The following is a 21,073-nucleotide window of genomic DNA, read 5'->3' on the forward strand; positions in this document are numbered from 1 at the left end:
AAAATTTTTCTGTCTACTTATTTGCAACTGCAAAACTATTCAGTGGACACATGTTTGTAAGGGTAATTTCTGTTTGACTATTGTTTCTTGTTATAGGTGGTCTGTGTGGCACCGCTTTTGTGTCTTCCTTATGTTGAACTCTTGCATAACTAAGGATTGTTACACCAACAGCATTTAGTGATGTATTTCAGTATTTAGTCTTACCTTCTCATTGAATCAAAAAATACTCTATCAAAAAATGAAAGAATGAAGGGCTGACCAATGTTGTATATGGATAAAGTGTCAAAACCATTTTATTCAAGTTATTTTCTAGTTGTTCCACAGGTTGTTAACATGTTGTCCTGCAGTTCTGTAATGCTAATCATGAGTAAAATAATGATGTAAATGCCTTGGAGTGTGGCATCTGTGAGCAAATACTAAAGTTGTCCCATCACATTAGGTGTTTTCATTTATGTAGGACTTCAATACACTTAGGCCTCAGTGGTATGTTTCTGAGACACAAAAGACATGAAAATCCTTGCATTATTAACTATTTGTCATGAAATATTAGTGCTTAACCAATCTTAATGTATATTCTGTTACAAGTTTAATTAAAACCAATAAACACACTGGTAGTGGTCGAATGTTTACTACAGATATGTAATTGCACTGTGCCAGAAGTCAATAAAATGTAACGCTGCAACATGAAACATGATATGCAGAAGTGATTTTAGCAATGGAAGGAAAGAATGCGGACATATTTGGGCATCGTTAGGTCTTATTTTCTCGGCAACCCCCACTAGCCAAACAAGCAGTATACAGATTTTAATGTTAGTCTTGTTTGTTTTGTGTTGGACCTTGTTCATAATGTTTTATGTTGGAGTGTTAGAATATTGCCCAGATAAACTGCATGTCCAGTGCCACAGTTTGGATAAAACTTGTCACTGTGTAGGAATGAATTTCAAAGTAAACAAATTGCCATATACTAATACTGTGGTTACACCATGAGATATCCACTGTCAGAGGAATGAGGGGCATGGTAAGAGGAAAGTGCCTGGTGCCCATGTTCAACACTAGTAGGAAAGCCTTGTGGCAGACATCAACAGTCTCATTGTTAGCACGATAAGTGCATCAGTGGTAACTCAGGCTGTATCATTGTCACCAGATGACATGTCTACAAGGTGCTGTAATATGGTGGTGGGCCAACTAAATGTGGCAAATATTTCTCTTCAGTAATGTGAAAATTCTTGTTTCTTTTTGTGCACAGGTAGTACTTGAAAATGTGTGTATCACGGTAGACATTCTTTCATCACTGTAATGCAGTTCGGTGTTATGTGCATTTTTCTGGAGGATGTACCTTTTTACCAATTTCCTGAGATGAGTGTTTTCCATGTATATTGTGTACTGTGTCACTGCAAGTTTAATTTTAGGCTAGTTTATTCCTTTTATCACTTCCTTCAAGTATTTCGTTGCAGTTGTTTGCTGCATCTTGATCTGTGATTCATTGTTCCATTTTTCAAGTGAGATATGGGATAAGCTTTTTTGTATCAATGGTTTGTATTGTTGGTGGTGATTATTCTTACATCCTCCAATTCGTTGTTATTTTGGTCTTCACTCTGAAGACTGGTTTGTTGCAGCTATCCGTTAGGCTAGCCTGTCCTGTGCACATCTCATTGTTTATGCATAGTTATTGCAACATAGACTTGCTTGAATGTGTCTACTGTATTCCAGCCATGATGAGGCCCCCCCCTCCCCCCCCACCCCCTCCCCTCCACACACACACACACACACACACACACACACACACACACACACACACACTGATTTCCATTATCAAATTAACTCTCCCTTGCTTCTCCAGGATGTGTCCTATCAACTAATCCAAGCATTTAGTCAAGTTGTGCCATCAATTTCTTATCTCCTAATTTTAATTCATTACCTCTTAATTAATTATATGATCTGTCTATCTAAGCTTCAGCCTTCTTTTGTGGCACTACATTTCAAAAAATTCCATTTTCTTCTTTGCTGCACTGTTTACAACCCATGTTTCACTTCTCTATAAGGCTACACAAATACTTTCAGAAAAGACTTTGTAACTTATTTACTTACTAGGTTGGCCACACAAACTGCAGTTGGCTTTTGGCCTCACCAGTCAGCCTCCTCCATCTTCCTCAGGCCCTGTAATCTTCTCCAGCTACTCCCATCTTACACATATCCTCTCTGGTCCCATCAGTCCATTTCAGAAGTGATCTTCCTCTCGTTCTGTTGCCTCTGATATCATCTTCCACCATCTGCCTGGTGACCTGGCTTCTCGTTGCATTACATGCTCGTACCACCTCAATCATGTCTCTCTAATCACAGCCACTATGTCTAGTGACTTGTACAGCTCGTGCAATTCATGGTTTTTCCTTTTTGTCCAGTCATCTCCATCCTTCATTGCCCCAAAAATCTGGCTCAGAACAGCATTCTTAAATGTGAGGAGTTTTCTTTCTACTGTGTCATAATCCAGGTCTCTGCTCTATATAGGACAACAGACTGTATTACTGTCCTGTAGATCTCGATCTGCGTGAATCTCTGTAGAAGCTGGGACTTCAGCAGCTCTCTGAGTGCAAACCTTTACTTGTTTCCCGCCTGGATTCTTGCCATTATTTCCTGGTCCATCTCATTCCTTTCACAGAGTACTGCCCCAAGATATTTGTACTGTCTTGCCCTTTCAGAAATTTTACCATCCACATCTAAAGGTGTGTCATCATTCTCTCTGCTCACAATGAGGTATTTGGTCTTATCCATATTCATCTTAAGGCCTGTTCTCATTGCCTTTTCCATTAACACTCTTGCCATGTAGATCTTGCTCATTCTTTGCTACTAAAACTACTTTATACACATAAGACATTGTGTTCATTCTTCTGCCCAGCTGTATTCCTTTCTTCAGGCTTATTACCTTTGTAAGGTATCTTTCCAGAAACAGATTAAGCACCCATTGCACTCCAATCTTCAGTTTTAATTTCTGTGATATCTTTCCATTCACATTCATCGTGCATGTTGTATCTTGTTTACATGCTTGTGTTATTTTTATTAGTTTTCTTAGGAACCTTTCTTTCCAGTTATTGCCATATTGCTTGCCTGTTCAAATTATCATACACTTTTTTGGAAATCCACAAAAAAGGCAGTGAACATCTCTGTGAGAATCCCAGCTCTTTCATAGCATTTGCCTTATTATATGTAGTTGGTCTATGGCTGATTTCCCGTTTCTAAACCCTGCTTGTTGGGATTCAAGTATATTCTCAGTGTACGTTGGTAGTTGCTTCAGCAACATGCTCAGGACCTTATAAGTTGTGCATAGTGAGGTAACTCCTCTATAGTTGCTGCATCTCATTGTGTCTCCTTTCTTTAGTATTGGGCAGATGACACATGTTTTATTCTGCTGGGATCCTTTCTTTCCTCCAAATTAAGCTGATTAGATGGTATACTTTCTCTTGTATGATATCTCCTCCCTCCATCAGCATCTCTGTAGGTATGCCATCTATTCTTGATGCCTGTCCTCTCTTCAGCATTTTTATGGCTTCCTCTGTGTCTTCCATGCTTGGCAGTTCATCCTCCACTGTTGGTATTGTCAAGACTATGTAACACAGAAATTTATTTGCAATGTTAACTTATTTCTGTTTTTTAGAAATTCTCATGAGATAACAAAACTAATCTAACACATTCAATGCCTTATTACCTCATCTAACTCCCTCAGTATCACTCTTTTATGTTAGCAACATTCAGTTTTACTTTAGTTGATGTTCACAATATAAAGTGTATTTTCACATCACAATCCATTCCATATAACTGATCTTTCATGCTCTTTGCTGACCCTGACAGAATTACAGTGTCATCAGAAAGTCTCAGTGTTTTTATTTCTTCATCCAAAAATCAAATTGTGTTTCCACATTTATCTGTGGTTTCTTTTTTTTTTTACTCAGGATGAAAATTGAATAACATGAAGGAAAGGCTACCACCCAGTCTCAGTCCTCTCTCTACAATTGCCTCTTTTTCATATCCTTTTGACATTTATACCTGCAGAACAGTGTCTGCACAAGTTATTGGTTACCTTACAACTTCTGTATTTTATCCCTGCAACCTTCAGAATTAAAATCAACATTATCAAAATATTTCACTAAATTTACAAAAGCTATAAATGTAGGTTCACTTTTTTTCAGTCTACATTCTAAAATAAGTCTCAGTGTTAATATTCCCTTGCATGTGCATCTCTAGGATTCAAACTGATCTTATCCCAAGGTTGGATTCTAGCAATTTTTGTGTTCTTTTGTAAATAGCTCATAGTAGTATTTCAAAGCCATGATGTGTTAAACTGACAGATCAGTTATATTCACTCCTTTTGACATCAGCCTTTTTTTTCAGGTTGGGATTATTACGTTCTTGTTGAAGTCCGTTTCACCTGGCTGATATATTGTGCACAACAGGTGTTTTGCCATGGTTAGTTCTCCCAATGTTCTTAATAATTTGCAAGGAATGTTGCTGTGTCAAATTACTCTCACAATATTTTATTTCCCATTTCATTTGAATGTGCTTCTTTATCCCTTTTATTATATTATCTTCAAGGCCATTTTCTTTGTGTTGCTCTTCTGTGTTCCTTCCATCTTTTCTTTGTATCGACTTGCCATCTTAGCTCATGTGGCTGTTTATTTTCTTCAAAGGTTCCATTAATTTTTCCATATGCGACACCTATCTTGCCCTTAGTCATGTTCGCTTAGAAACAGCTTTGCATTTCTCTTCTAGTCATTCCTACTTTACAGTTTTGTACTTTCTGTCAATCTCATAATTGAGATGTATGTTCCCTTTTATATTTACTGCATTATTACATTTTCTCCTTTCACCCATTAAACTCAATATCTTATTTGTTACCAACGATTTATATTACACCTTGTATTTTTATTTAAGTGTTCCTCCCGCTGCCTTAAATATTTCATATCTCAAAGCAGCCCACCCATCCTCTGTTGTATTCTTTTCCCCATTCCAGTTATATTTTGCTTAATGCTCCCTTTGAAACTCTCAACAACAGGGTAATATTACTCTGTCTTCCACCTGTAAGCTCCCAGGTTCTCAAATAGACAGGGTAATATTACCGTCTTTCACTTTTAAGCTCTCAGGTTTTCAAATCTCATCTGATGCAGTCCCCAACAATCAGTCTTTCCTTCTCATCCTGTACGGTAAGTCTTCCCTGACCCGCAGTTCTGGGTGACTTTCCCAAAATCTACCCCTTTTCCTTGACCTCTCCAGTCCTTGACCTTCACCCTTCTTCCTTCCCCTTCAACCCTTATGCCCGAAGAAGGAGCCACTGGCTCCGAAAGCTTGCCAGTCACAGTAGTCTTTTATGTGTGTGTTTTGATGCCGCTTAGTGAGTAGATTTTATATCTATCCAATTAAATAATTTTATCAATAATTGATTTTTTTCATTACTGTATCTCAACAATATATGGTTCATTTAATTTATCCAGGTGCCATCTCCTTAGTTTCCTATGTTTCTGCATTTCATAACCAATAAATTATGACCCAAGTCCGCATTTGCTCATGAAAATGTCTCACAGTTTAAAATCTGGCTTTGAAATTTCTGTCTTTCCATTATATATTCTATTTGAAATCATCCAGTGTCTCTGGATCTCTTCCATGTATACAACCTTCTTTCATGATTCGAAAAGCAAATATTTTCCTACTACTGAATTCCAGTCCTCTCACCACAGTTAAATTTTCACCTCCTTTAATACACTGAATAATTTCTTTTCTCACATCATACTTTTTAAAAAAATTCAAATTCTGTATTGATCCAGAAAACATGTACAGATTGTGGGATGTCATCTGTGGATAAGCTCACATGCACACTCACACAAAAGTGAGTTACATATAACATCAAAATGTATTGTAATAACGCAATAAATTAATGCTGTTAGCTCTTGCTTTGGGAGCAGTAGCAGCTTTTGCACATCTTGATTCAAGTCTGCTGTACTCCACATGGTTTAAAACTTGTGTGACTGAATAGAAGCAATGATCTAATAAGAATGCCCCTTAAGGATTTATCAAATAGAGTTAATGTGGTAATAACTTTTATTTTATGGTGCAAACCATTGTTCATTTTTATAGCACTATTCATAGTGGAGGTTTTAAAGCCTGATGTCCTTAGTGACTGGACATGGAGTTTGTCTTTTTACCTGGTATCAAGTTCATATATACCAAAGCTTTTTTTATCTGTTTTACATATTTACATGTTTATAAAATAAAAATGCAAGGAAGAGGGAGGATTGAAGACTTTTGAAAGAGTGGCCTGCAGGAATCTGTCATGCATGATGGATTGCTCTTATAGGTCTGTATTTGGGTCAAGAAGAAGACTGAACTAGCTCAGAATATAATCCCAAACTGTAGAATGGTGTAGAACTGGGCAAAGTATGCAACTGGAGCCGTGTGGAAGCTTGCTTTGTGTGCCAGTAGATGTAGGCATACTTTATTCATTGTCACATTTGTTTTTGTTGTGCATGCGTGTATACAATTTAAAATCATGTTGAAGAGAAATGCCTAAAATTTTTGCTTTCAGTGAGGGTGTAATTCTGCTGTAGTTTATTGTCACAGAGGTGTTGGAAGATTCCTCCTGTAAACAGGAGTTTGGAAAAGTTGTTTTTGATGGATTTATTACACTCATGTCGTGAAGAAAAAGAATGCCTTGAATGACTAGAGATACACTGTTCATATTCACAGGACATGTACATTAGTATGTTCTGCATAAATGATTAGCATTTCAGTCACCTTGTTTCAGCATATGTCCTGTTGCCTTATAGGCCATTGGCCCTGATATCTTGTTCCATGCATGATAGCATCAAAGCGTATAAGGTGCAAGTGGCATCCTGTGGTATAGCCATCAGTGTTGCAGTCACCTGGTTCCAAAGTTCATCTGTGGTTGTTAGCATTGGGTCACTGTGCTGCAACTGTCATTGCACTATATCAACACATTTTCGATTGGCGACAAGTTTGGCGATCTGGCAGGCCAGGGCAAAAGCTGTCATCCTGTGACACCAAGAAGGTACATGTTAGCGCAGCAACATGTGGCGTCCGGGGTGTTGTGCAGAAAGTGTATGGCTATCGGTTGCAGGATTTCATTCACATAGATCACGCTGGTCAGAGTGCCCTTGTCATTTACCAACTGTGTTTTGTGGTTGTACTCAATAGCAGCCGGCCGCGGTAGCCCAGCGGTTCTAGGCAATTCAGTCCGGAACCACGCGGCTGCTGCGGTCGCAGGTTCGAATCCTGCCTAGGGCATTGATGTGTGTGATGTTTTTAGGTTAGTTAGGTTTAAGTAGTTCTAAGTCTAGGGGACTGATGACCTCAGATGCTAAGTCCCATAGAGCTTAGAGCCATTTGAACCCAATAGCACCCTATGCCATAAGGCCTTCAGTTGGAACTGTATATCTAGTTCAAAGGCAGTCACTATGATGTCACTCCTCCTGCCTGCAATGAATCAAAATGCAGCCATCATTTTCAAACAAACAGAACCTGGATTCATTCATAAACACTATCTGATGCCATTCATGTCCTGAGTGATGTTGTTCCATACACTATTGCCCTGTCTAGCATGTTTTTGCACATTTGTCAAAGGTAGGCAGAGAAGTGGATGATGCACATGTAACCCATGCATAATAAAAGGCAATGGACTGTCACCCCTGATAGTGTATGATGTGTTAAACTGTTCCACTGTTGCTCCAGAACTAAGGAGGACACAGGTCTATCCTGCAATGCTATTTTGATAAATGCTATTTGGATGAGGTGTCAATCTTCTTGGGGGTGGTGGAGTCGTCTGGGTGGTAGGACCTGACCAATCTCATCGTGTTCTGTGGCCTTCCATAAACCATTCAGCACACACCAGTTGCACTGCTGAAACACTTTGTCCCACATGAGCAGCAATTTCCCAGATGGATGCATCACATTTTCTCATGCCAATGATGCGCCCTCTTTCAAAGTCACTGATTTGATGGTAAGGTTCACACATACATCTGTGAGGTACCCTGCACATCTGCTTAAGTCACACTGATCCATTACCTTCATTTTGTAGTGACAATGAGAGTTGCAGGCACATTTTGCAGTAGGTGGTAATGTGCCGTGATATCAGTGTTGACCTCGAACCTGCAGGCCAAAATGGTTCAAATGCTAATCATTTCTGCAGTACATACTAATGCATATTAATGTATATGTTCTGTGAATATGAACATCCTATCTCTAGTCGTTCAAAGTGTCCTGTTTTTTCTGGACATGAGTGTATTAGCTTATTTCCTTCAAAACATTCATATTTTGTTGTAGTTTTCATGGGTGTATTCCTTGTAAGAAGGATTGCAAGTGTCACCTGCAAACAAAGTATTTATTCATGATTCAATGCACAGATCCAGGTCGCTTATGTACAGAAGAAAAAGTAGGACTAAGATTGGATTGTTGAGGGACTCCATCTTTTATTTTTCCTGCATCTGAAAAAATATGTTACTTTGCTATCATTTAGTTCATATATTATTGCTGCCTTCTGTTTCTGATTTATTTAGTATGAGGAGAACCATTTTAATGCAGTGCCTCTAAATACGTACTTTCAGAGCTTTTCCAACAGGATTTTGTGATCTAAGATGTCAAAAGCTTTACTTAGATCTAAGAAAACACCAGCAGCATTTTGTTTTTGTCCATTGCATCTAGATCGTTTTGTAAAAAATTTGGAAATTTCATGAATCTGCTACACATTATTCTTTCAGTGATTCTGGCAAAATCTGATAATAAAGAGATTGGTCTACAGTTTTCTAAATTTGCTTTGTCACCTTTTTATGAATAAGGATGGCTTTGGCAATTGTAAAACAACTGCAATATTTATAATACATTCCTTTATGATGAAGTCTGGAATACTGTCAATTCCCTAGGACACTTTTTAAATATTTTTGTTCTGTGTATGATTTAATTTTGGATTGTTTTATAGACATAGATTGTGTGGAGGAAGGAATTTACTGGCTGTTTGGGCTGTCTCTCTTATTATTGATTTTTTTCTGTAATGGCTGCATAGTATGCCTGAAGATATTTGCAGTCTGCTAGGGGTTAATAGCTCTCTGTTGTCACAGTTCAGGATGATATTTTCCATTTTATTATTTTCTTCGTTTGCTTTTATCTTCTGACTCTGATATAACTTATCATTAGCCATTATTTTTGCCTGACATATGAGTTTCCTATCTGTCTGAATGTATTTTGTAATATAACTTATGGATAGGGGACATGTTGTGGCTATTTCTGTATTCGAGCAATTCTATTTTTATGTTGCTTGAGATTTTTATGCCTCGTTATCCAAGTCTTTGCTGTTGGACTCATCCCCTTTACCACCTGTGATTGAGAGGAAACACTATTTCAAAATAATAGCTGAAAATGTCAGAGAACTTTTCGAAATTTTGTTGGTCTCATGCATCTGAGAAACATCTTCCCATCTTTCTGTGTATTGAACCTTTCTTGCAGTCACAGTTGTTTTTTGGTTTTGGCTCTGGCTTCATACACGGAGTTAGTTTACATATTGTACTATAGTGGGTCTTGGCTCTGATAATGTGTTTACTATGTTGTTCAAAGTAATTACACTTATTTTCATATTCATTATTGGGGGCTACTTCTGCATTACCCATTTTCATTTGATGTTGATGAGCTTGTACTTACCTGACCTGAATTCCTGCTCATCCAACCAGCACTTCCCAATTTCCTACTATATCTAATTTCAGCCTATCCATTTCTCTTTTCAAGTTTTCTATCCTACCCATCCCGTTACAGGATCCAACATTACACAATCTGATACATAGAATGCACAATTTGCTTTTTTGTGATGTTTACATCATCTTCCTGAATAGAACCCACCTGGAGATATGAGTGGGGGAATTATATTACCTCAGGAAAATTTTGCCTAAAGGGATGCCGTCATCATCAAACAATACAGCAAGGTTATGTTGGATAATGTTACAAGGCCAGCAGTCAGCAATTCATACTGTTGCCTGTGCAATAAACAAAGGAATTGCTGCCCCTTCTGAGGAACCAAATGTTGGTTTGATCTGTCACAGATGCATTTGGAACTACAGTACAGTTCTCTGGCTGTACCATGCCATTGAGTCAAGGTTTTTGGTTTGTGGAGGTGGTTCTTATTTTGCTTTGATAATCAAAATTTCTGTAGACGGTTGTTAGCAGTTGATTTCAAAATATTGTATTTTTCCTTGGTTTTCAAACATTTACAATGTAGCTACATTGCAGCTCTCAGAATCTATTACACTATATTAAAAGCAGAAGTGTTGAGTCATCTGTAGGCACACAAAAAGGAAGAAAACTTGCTAAGTTTTGAAGCAATCCTTTTTTGATCCAGAGTAAAATATGCTGAACATGCACACAAACCCATGCCCCTACGTGGTGCCATATAGATGAACAGTGTCAGTGCTGCATTTTGGCAGACAGACTAGGATGTAGCGGAGGTTGCATCGGGTGGGGTGGGGTTAGTAGAGGGAGAGAGAGGCTGGAGGCAGGGAGAGAGGTTTTGGGAGTGGGTGGCTAGTGGCTTGGAGGGAGGCAGCTGGTTTGCCAGCTAGGAATGCAGGCAGGTACACAGGCTACACATGTGATGCATGGTTGTTGGAGTCTGTGAGGACCAGCACACACTGAATGTAATGTGAATTGGGAGGAGGTAACAGGATGGAGGGTTTGAGAATAAACGGTTACTAGAGACTTAGGCCAGGACAATTATGAGACTGATGGATGTGATCCAAGGATAATTCCCAGATTCTCTGAACTATGCAGATGGGAGTTATCCTTGCAACACATCCTTTGCTCACATAATTGTCCTGGCCTCAATCTCCTGTAACCCTCTGTTGACACATCCTCCACCCAGCACCTTCCCCTTCCTCTGTCACCTCTTCCAAATTCAAGTCTCTGTGTCACTTTCACTGTCCACTGATCCTCACTGGCTGTGACAACCATGTGTAACATGCCCAGCCAGTGTACCTATAATCTCTCCTTCCTGCATTTATAGCTGGCAAAGCAGCTGCCTCCCTCCAAGCCAATAGCCACCCACCCTCCAGCCCTCTTTTTGGTACCCTTTACCCATCTCACTTGACACAACCCCCACACCAACGTAACCCACCTGCTGAAATGCAGCACTGCTGTGGTTCACCTGGCAGGCATCATGTAGGGGCATACAAGTGGGCGAGCATGCAAGAGTGAGCGGGTGCGTGAGTGGACATGTGAATTTCACTCTAGCTTGAGAAAGGATTGCTCCAAAAGCTACCACATTTTCTTTTTTTTTGTGTGTGTGCCTCTCTATGACTCAGTGCTTCTGCTTTACAGTGAGTTGTCTCCTTTAATCAAAAAGCATTTTCAGTTATATTTTTAAGTTTAGTCTACCTTTGTTTTTTGATAAGCACTGTAACTGGTGACTGGTTTCATATATACTATACATCATTACTGTTTTCATTAAAGGCCTGGGTAATGATAAACATTACCCATATAGTGGAAGTATTGAGCAGCAGATGTCCACATAAAAAGAAAACTGGAAGACAAAAGGATAATAGTTCTGTAGTTCACCTTATGAACTTGGATTCTTGTTGAGAGAGAGGCAGGGGGAGGGGGGGGGGGTCCTGCACATGTGCATGCTACATTCTTGGTATTATGATTCAAATGAGTACATTCAAAGAACAGCAGACGTTCACAAGCTGTGCTACAAAGTTCATGTTTTTGTTCATGTGCTTATCTGTACCTGGATCAGAATAACAAAGTGATTGACAGCAAAGTTTTTACTAGGTAGATATCTTAGCCACATCCCACCAGACAATGAGTTTGGTTGCCTTCTTTTATTGTTTACCATTCTCATATCAGTAAGCTGCGAGTGATAATTACGGCTGTAACTTTGTGATTAGATTTTATTGTATGCTTTATTTCCATGTACAGGATTTTTATTTACTGCATAAAATGTCTAAAATTAGCAGCAAAAGTATGTAGAAAAGTGACATTACTTCACTGCGTATCGGTGGTGAATGTGGGGAGGGGGGAGAGGGAGAGAGAGAGAGAGAACATAATTACAAAAATTTTGCTCATTTGTCAATCATCTTGTTATTCTGTTTAGTACCTCAACTATATGGTAAGTGGTTATTTTAATTTATTGCAGATTTCCTTAGACACTGCTTGCTATTATGTAAATTGGTACCAATAAAAAAACTGATGTCTTTGAAAATGACCTTGGAGTAACATTTTTCACCTATTTTACTTGCCACCGTAGTTACCAGTTCCTGGACCACCTTAGGATCTGAAATTTGTTTATGACATATTTTAAGCTTCATACTTATTGGAAATAATGTATGTCAAAACACTTAAAAACTATCTGCATTTTCTTTTGTAGTCCAGAGTTTCCTTTAAACTTGTATAGGATTGTTCTTCCCTAGGTTATTTATACTGATTCCTTAATAGAAATAGTATTACAGTAATCAACTCAAGGCTAGGAATATGTTGATTCAATCAATTTACTCGCGATGTCTTGTAGTCCAATAATCAGGTATGACCCCTTATCACTAAAAGTTGGAATTAAAGTCTGCAGCTTCTTGTTTGTGTGCCATTCTGCAGCTTCGCACTTTGTTATAGTGAGTGAGTGGCTGCAGACACACCGCTATTTGCATTCCATCCAGTATTAATCATTTCCATGTGAATTAAAACTTATGTCTGTAACTTTTACTGTGTGTGGCTGGAAGAAACTTACATGGCCATCTAAAATCAAATCAAAATGTGTTGCTTGTGTCAGTCTTCCCTCCATTTGTGATTAATGGAAACTTATTTGGATTTTATTCTGCTGTATAAGTTGTTTTGTTTGTCTTTGGAAATGTATGAGCTTGTAGTCATGTCCAGTGTCAAATAATTCATATTCATTTAATACAATTAAGAGGTATTTGTTTTTATTTAATGCCCATATGCCTGACTGAAGCATGATACTATATAATTAATTATTTTATCTTGGAAATCTATTAATTAATTTCTAGTCATTGCTGTTTGATGTTCAACTTACATTGTTTTTGTAAAAAATGGTATAAAGATATTAATGTTATCGATAAATAAATTTGGTTGTATACATACAAGGCTGTGTTTATTTATAGATCTAATTTAGGCTTTGATGAGCAGATGTATTAACCATATAGGTACTCTTCAATCAGAAGGAACAATCCTTAGTATTGTGCAGAGTCTAGGTACACATTAACAGAAGAGAAAAAATTCTTAGAAACTCAATCTATAAATTGTATTAGCAATAAATTAATCACACTATTTAATATTATTTGTTCTGATGTCATTTAAATGTATCCTAATTAATTAGCGAGACAGCCACTATTATGACGAAAGTTGATACTTTCTCAGTTATATTAAATCGCTGCTATTCATCTCTTACCAATAATATTTACATATAAAAACAAAGATGAGGTGACTTACCGAACAAAAGCGCTGGCAGGTCGATAGACACACAAACAAACACAAACATACACACAAAATTCAAGCTTTCGCAACAAACTGTTGCCTCATCAGCAAAGAGGGAAGGAGAGGGGAAGACGAAAGGAAGTGGGTTTTAAAGGAGAGGGTAAGGAGTCATTCCAATCCCGGGGCCCCCAATGTGCAACTTAAAATGTACTTCTTTAATGGTTTATTCAGCATTTCTCTCCTGCATGTCCTTACAAATATTTCCACAAAGTTTCATTGTCCTATGATCATTCGTTTTTCATGGGGACCCTCTCTAGTAGCGAAAGTTTAATTATAATCACCTTGTACAAGAGGTGTTCAGTAAGTAATACAACACATTTCTTTTCTCAGACATTTTGTTGAAAAAATGTGGAATTTGTAATGAGGAATCATTGAATATTCTCACTTCAGTCCCTATAGTTTTGTGGAGTTTTCATTGGTGATGGTGCTTTACATAGCCTTCAAAATGGCATCTGTAACAGCGGTGCATTCCAAGCAGAGAGCTATTGTTGAGTTTCATCTGGTGAAAAACCAGAGTGTCACAGATATTCATAGGCACTTGCAGAATGTCTATGGAGATCTGGAAGTGGACAAAACCACGGTAAATCTTCGGGCGAGGCATCTGTCGTGGCAACCAGGTTGCAGAAACCTGCATGCCATCTGGCCTTGCACAGCTGTGACTCCTGAAGTGTTGGATGTGGAGAGACATTCATTTGAGGTGATTGGTAGATCACAAACACCTCACTGCTCAGCTAGATGTCTCTGTTGGTGGTTTTGACACTACTGTCCAACATTTGGGCTATTCAAAAGTGCATGCCCACTGTGTTCCTTGCTACCTAATAGAAGACCATAAAGAGCACTGATGGACCATCTGTGCGGAGTTGCTTGTGTGTTATAAGGCTGATAGTGACAATTTTTTGTCAAACATTGTCACAGGCAATGAAACATGGGTTAATCATTTTGAACCGGAAACAAAACTGCAATCCATGGAGTGCTGCCACACCACCTCTCCTCCAAAGAATAAGTTCAAAGCCTCAACCTGAGCCAGTAAAGTGGTGGCAACAGTCTTCTGGGGCTGAAGGGGTTATTCTGTTCACTGTCCTCCATCATGGTACAATGATCAACTTGTGGGTGTATTTTTATAGCCTCATGAAATTGAAAAATCGACTTCAGAATGTTGTCGCCACAGAAATACAAACATCTTCCTCTCCGGAACAATGCAAGGCCTCACATGTGTATGCACACCCAAGGGGAGTTCACAAAACTTCATTGGACCGTTCTTCCTCACCCAGCATGCAGCTCGGATCTCACACCTTCTGACTTCCATCTGTTTGGCCCATTGAAGGATGCACTCCATGGGAAGCAGTACATGGATGACGGAGATGTTATTGACTCAACTAGATGTCAGCTCCAACATTGACCAGTGGAGTGATTCCATGTGGGCGTACGTGCCCTCCCAGGAATGTGGTGTAACGTCGTTGCGTTGAATTGAAATTGTCTTGAAAAGTAGGATTTTGTAACCAAAAGAGTGGGGAATAATACGCTATTTGGAATGGTGAATAAAACCCACCTGCTTTTACCATTTGTCCTACAGCTGTACCATGAACATTGCTACTTGTCATGCATGCATCTTATGGGAGATCCTCATTATATTCTACAATTTTCTTTTGTTTTTTTTCTTAAACTTTCGTTCTATTTTCTGTGCTCCTTTTCTGGACACACACGTTCTCTCTCATAAATTCTGTGGTTCATTTTTGATGTAGTTTTGATGATCTTTGGCTATGTTTCGAAATGTGCATTTGGTGTTTCATATCATATTGTGGTACTGTGTGATGCTTAATAAATGATTCGTTTCTAAAATGGCATTTGATGATTTGTCAGCATGGTAGCAGATGTGCACGGTTGGTAAAGTTTGTATGAAGTGCGACAGTTGTGCCGACTTCAGAAAAGAATTACTCGTTGATACAGAAGTGCAAAGACGAGACAATGGCCGACAAAAGACAGCAACTAGATAAACTCACCGGCGCAGAACACTGGGGGAGCTGGAGAATTATTATGAGAACTATTTTAGAATATGACAAAATGTTTGGTGTCGTGAGTGGTGAACTGATTAGGCCAGAAGGAAGTGGACAGAGTTATGAAACCGAACTTCGAAGTGAACAAAGGCTAATGCAAAGGCAAGGAAAAGACTAATTCTGTCACTTGACACCAAGCCTTTACGTCGTGTAGGGGAAAGCAAGACTGCTATAGCATTGTGTGGGAGGCATCTGCAGGTACACACGGTCATCTAGCCAAATTTGATGATGTACAAACTAGGCTTTCGTTGTTGGACAAGCCGACTGATGATAGTGATCTTTGTGCATATTTTTTGCAAACTTTGCCAAAAGAGTTTGATTACATTTATATTATGTGGCATCATCTACCTGCTGAAGAAAAGACATGGAATAAATTAAGAAAACGGTGTTTGAATTATGAAATAAGAATAACAGATCGTGATGATGAAAGTGTTGCTACAGCAGTGATGTCGAAAATGAAGATTAACAAACCACAACAGAAGCAAAACAAACCTCCTCTGAAGCAGATTCATTAAAAACCCCTCATTATAAAAGGAATGAAGACAGAAAATGCTTTTCGTGTGATAAAGTAGGTCACTTATCAAAACAATGTAAGACAGGGTTGGTTGTTTTAAATGTAAGAAAAAGGGCCATCAATCAAATGAATGTAGTACTGTAGACGAAAGAGAAGATTGTGCTATGTTGATAATTAATGTAACATCATTGGATAATTCAAGAAGCTGCAGCTACACAGATACTTCAAAATCACTGGAAACAGTATCTTTGGTGAGACGCAACAGTTTTTCAGTAGATGTGAATACACTGGACTGTGATGAGTGGTACATTGACAGTGATGCAACACATCACATAACAAATCGGCAAGATTGGTACACTACATATGAACAATTTTAAACTCTGAGGAAGATGGATAGTGCCAAGAATGGTGTACATATTGAAGCATTTGGTACAGGCTGAATTGATGTACAGGTGTTCAGTGGACAAACATGGACAGAACGATATTTTGAAGATGTTTGGTTTTGCCTTGATGGATCCTGTAACTTGTTTCCTGTTGAGAAAGCTGCACAGAAGGGAATTCAACAAATAATTGAAGATGATGGCAAATCATGGGTAATTTTCATAAACAATATTGCAATTGCTTTTGCCACATCCTGCTGTGAAAATGAGCTGTGAAGGTTGTTCATCAAGAAAAATCTTGTGTTGTTACTGAAACTGATGACACTTTACAGAGCTGGCATGAAAAAATGGATCATCAAAATAAACGCTATGTGCACCAATTTTTGAAGGATCATGGTGTAGAGAGAACTGATAACAGTTTTTGTGCAGGGTGTGTCTATGGTAAACATCACCGGATGCTGTTTGGTGAAAGAGTGCAGAAACACGCTAAACCTGAAGAGTTAGTGTGTGCAGATGTTTGTGGTCTGATGGAAGAAAATCGGGATAATGGAAGCGTCTAATTCTGCCCCTCTGCTGACCAATGATGTCACCAATATGGCGTCACCAATACTGCTCCTATGACGTCATCACATAAACATGACAACAAACACGAAAATAGTTCGAAAAACCAGCAAACAGATATTCCTCCAAAAATATAATGAAACTAATGGGACAAGTGGGGGAAATTGGGGTCTTTGGGTGGGGAAAAACTAAATAAAAAAAACACGCCACTACAACAAACGACAAAAAACACTAAAATAACAAGACCCCCACAACCTTCCCAAACCCACACACAAAATCCACTGAAATCGGTCACTTCCCTTGACCTATATAGGTCAACAGAAACAACTGATACTACACTATAAATCTCAAAAATTCCACTTAATCCTAGGACGAAAAAACATCTAGATAATCAAAATTGGAATCAAACACTTTCCTTGACCTGCTATCCTTACGACATCTCCACATATATCTGTCCCTGCTCAGAGACGCTGGAACTTTAGTAATCCTCATTTCTTCATGACACACTGAACTCTTCACGACTTCAGCCAACACGCCAAATAGCTGAAGAAATTTTATTAGAGACAAAGCACTATCCCCCATCATCACCAACAACCGAAAACTGTCGACCTTGTCAGTCATATCCATACCTACCAAAGACATAAACAAAGCAATTTACCAAAATTCACAAACGACAAACAGAAAAAAACTACAATAAAGTCAACATAAAAAAACCAAAATTGTTAACTCACTGAAAAATTATTCTGCTGAAAGCACAGTCACCACCAATACCACACACGTGCAATGCTACCATGCAAATGAACCCCATATGCCACATAACACTCTACCCGTAAACACACCACCAGAGAGCGCCACTGATCACATCAAAACGGCACCTACAAACACGCCTCTCTCACAAACTAAACTCTGCGCCGTCGTCATGTCACACACCACAACAGCCTTACGTCACGGGTCAAAGCCGATGGGTGGAATCGAATGCTTCTGTTGACTCCGAAAATGATCTGGAGGGTCATCGATACTTTGCTGTTTTTAAGGATCATTTTTACCAGGTTTTCCAGTCAACTCAGGTTGATGTTACTGTGAAAGAATTACATGCGGATGGTGGTAAGGAGTTCCATAATAAAGATGTGCAAAAATTTGCTGGCTCAGTTGGACTGAAACATTCAATCACAGCATCATATATGCCTCAACAGAATGGAATTGCTGAATGGGAAAATAGAATCCTGTGTGAGACGGCACGTTCTTGGCTTTGCTCTGCTGAACATCTGCCAAAAGCATTGTGGTTGTGGGGTGAAGCTGTTCTGGTTGCAACATACACTTTGAATCGGGCGGGTCCCACAAAAATTAAAGGTAAAACTCCAATTGAAATATTTTTGAAGAAAGAAGGTTGTTCTGATAATTTGGTGATATTTGGAACTGAATGCTATGCTTGGATTCCTACACAGAAATGGAAGAAGTTTGATGCTAAATCTTCAAAATGATATGTGGTTGGTTATGATGATTGTGGATATTGTGCTTATTTTCCTCAAAAAAAGGTGCGTGTGTGTTTGCAGAGGTGTAAACTTCAATTGCAAGCCATTACAGAAACCTCTTATCAGTACTCAAAAGTCTAAAAGGGTTGTTGAAATATCAGCTGTAGATAAGAATTTTGGAGACTGAGCATGAAGGTGTTGATTTTGAAGAGGACTGCATGAACCAAGATGTTGCTAAAAGTGATGAAAGTGTTAACAACCAGTCATATGACACTGAGGGAGAAGTTGGAAGTAACTTGGCAGCAAGAAATGAGGAAAGAGGAAGCCACAATTTACGTGAACGGCGAAATTTGAAGAAACCATCTTGTTACTGTGGAGATTCAGTTCATCAACCAAGAATGATGTTTCTTTGTGAGACACCAAGAAGCTATAAGAAGCATTGTAGTCAGAGAATTCTGACGAATGGAAGAATGCAATGGTGGAAGAGATGGATGCTCTAAAGAAAAATGGAACATGGGAATTAGTTTACAAAATTAAACCAAACAATGTGATTGGAAATAGATGGGTCTTTGCTTCAAAATTAAATGCAAACAATGTTGTTGTTAGATATAAGGCTCGACTGGTAGTAAGAGGATATAATCAATGATTATGTTGACACGTTTAGCCCTGGTGCAAGGTTAGAGATAATGAGTGTTGCAATTCAACATGATTGGTGTATAAGGCAATTTGATGTGAGGACAGCATTTCTCAATGGTATTTTGAAGGAATGAATCTACATGAGTCAACCAGAGGGATTTAATGATGGTACAAGATGGGTGTGTAAGTTACTGAAGAGTCTATATGGTTTAAAACAAGCCTCAAAATGCTGGTATGAATGTCTTGTTGGGTTCCTTACTGAATGTATCTTACAGGAGAGCAATTTGGATCCATGTATGTTTTATGGTGAAAACCTGGTATTATTGTTTTATGTTGATGATGGATTGGCTATGAGCTCTACTGATGCCACAGCTAAGTTCATTTAACAGTTGGGTAAACGTTTTCAAATCAGTGTAGAAAAAGATGATTACTTCTTATGAAGAGGTTTGACAGCTGTATTCAAATAAATCAGTCTGCATATGTGAAGAGGATTTTGGAGAAATACAATATGATGGATGCAAAACCATTGTCTTTACCCATTAAACCAAGATGGATACCAGGTGAGTCACCTCCTTTTAATAATACTAGACTGTATCGAGAAATGGTTGGAAGTTTGATGTATTTAACACAAGGCACAAGACCAGATTTATCATATGCTGTTAATGTTGCCCCAAGAGTTCAAGACTCACCTACTCAGGTGCACTCTGCATTACTCAAACATATATTTAGGTATTGTAAATCAACAATTACAGATGGCATTAAGTTTACGGAGGATAAAGACTGTAGTATTGAAGCCTATAGTGATGCTGACCATGGTGGGGACAGAGGCACTAGACGATCAACAAGTGGCATCCTGCTCAAGTTCCATGGGGGGCCAATTGTGTGGGAAAGTAAATTATAGCAGTGTGTTGCTCTTTTTTCAGTGGAGGCAGAATATGTGGCTGCAAGTGAAGCTTGCAAATCACTTGTATGGTTAGACCAACTTCTGATAGAAATTGGAGCTGTTGATGAGTCATCAGTTCCTGTTTTACAAATTGATAACCAAAGTGCTATCAAATTTATTAATGGATCAAAGTTTTATGAATGATCAAAACACATAGAGACAAGGTATAATTACATTCATCAACTGGTTAGAGAGAAGAAGATTGAAGTGAATTACACACCAACTGGTGGACAGGCAGCAGACATTCTGACAAAATGGGTACCATTTTCAAAGTTACGAATGATGAAGGAACTTATTGGTGTAGTGCTTACTTCATCATATATATAAAAACACTGTGAGAGAGTGTGAAAGTATTAATGTTTCAATATTGTTATACGTATGTATTGTTCATATTCTTTGAAGGTTGTCTGTCACGTCTCATAAATTCTTTGGTTCATTTTTGGTGTAGTTGTGATGATCTCTGGCTATGTTTTTAAATGTGCTGTTGGTGTTTTATATCATATTGTCATACTGTATGATGCTTAATAAATGATTTGTTTCTAAAAAAGGCATTTGATGATTTGTCAACACACTCCTTGCTTACTAGCACACGATGGCTGCCATTGATTTTTTTAAAACCATACATTTATCTCAGACAGCAACTTAAAATATAAATTTGTTTCCCTTCTTCCTCCTGAAACTAGCTCAGTGTCATACTGTCAGTAGTGTTCACTGAAAAATATGTTTGAAAGCTGAGCTACAATGTTTTGCTTTTTGTTTATATCCCTATAAAGTTCATTGCCACTATTTAGAGAGTAGTAGTTACTATCCATTTCATTATTTATATTATTAACATGACTTTGTAGTGTATTAATTCAGCACTAAATTGAGTTTTAGTGAACATTACAGACTTACAAGATTCACAATAACTAAAATTCGTATCATCTGAGCGGCAGACTAGCACGTTTTATTATAATTGAAAATGGACTTTATTCTTAGCCCAATCAATGATA

Source organism: Schistocerca serialis, chromosome 4 (genome assembly GCF_023864345.2).
Source record: "Schistocerca serialis cubense isolate TAMUIC-IGC-003099 chromosome 4, iqSchSeri2.2, whole genome shotgun sequence".
NCBI lineage: Eukaryota > Metazoa > Arthropoda > Insecta > Orthoptera > Acrididae > Schistocerca > Schistocerca serialis.